Source organism: Olea europaea, chromosome 10, assembly GCF_002742605.1.
Source record: "Olea europaea var. sylvestris chromosome 10, O_europaea_v1, whole genome shotgun sequence".
Classification (NCBI taxonomy): domain Eukaryota; kingdom Viridiplantae; phylum Streptophyta; class Magnoliopsida; order Lamiales; family Oleaceae; genus Olea; species Olea europaea.
The window spans coordinates 17,586,793-17,587,284 of record NC_036246.1 but is presented as its reverse complement, the minus strand read 5'-3'; positions in this window follow the sequence as shown (position 1 = coordinate 17,587,284).

The following is a 492-nucleotide window of genomic DNA, read 5'->3' as shown; positions in this document are numbered from 1 at the left end:
TATTTGGTCCCTTCTTAAAATTACAGATCTAGTGGAGATTGCGGTTGCAGGAGACAGCAAAGTTAACAGAGAATTGGGTGTTTTGCATATTTGGGCTTTCAGTGGAAACGGATTGGGGATGGAAAATTTGAACAAATTGTTTATATATAATGAATATATATACGCACAGACCGTTAATGCAAAGTTGACCTTCAAAACTTTGAAAATTTAATAAATCCAAAAACGGGGTGTCGGAACTTCAAAACTATTCAATTAGAATTCAAGAAAGAATATTATGGTTACGAAGGATTCTGATCTTAGCATTAGTCTCTGATATCAATTGTTGAATTTAATTGTAATCATGCTAAGAATCAAGAATCACAAAATCATAAATTGATAAATCGAATTTATACCTGTGGAAGTCATTGTTGATATGAATAATAGTTATAATTGTAATACCAACTATATCTTCCCCTCCTTACTCCTCACAAAAGTATTGACCATCAATGGGGC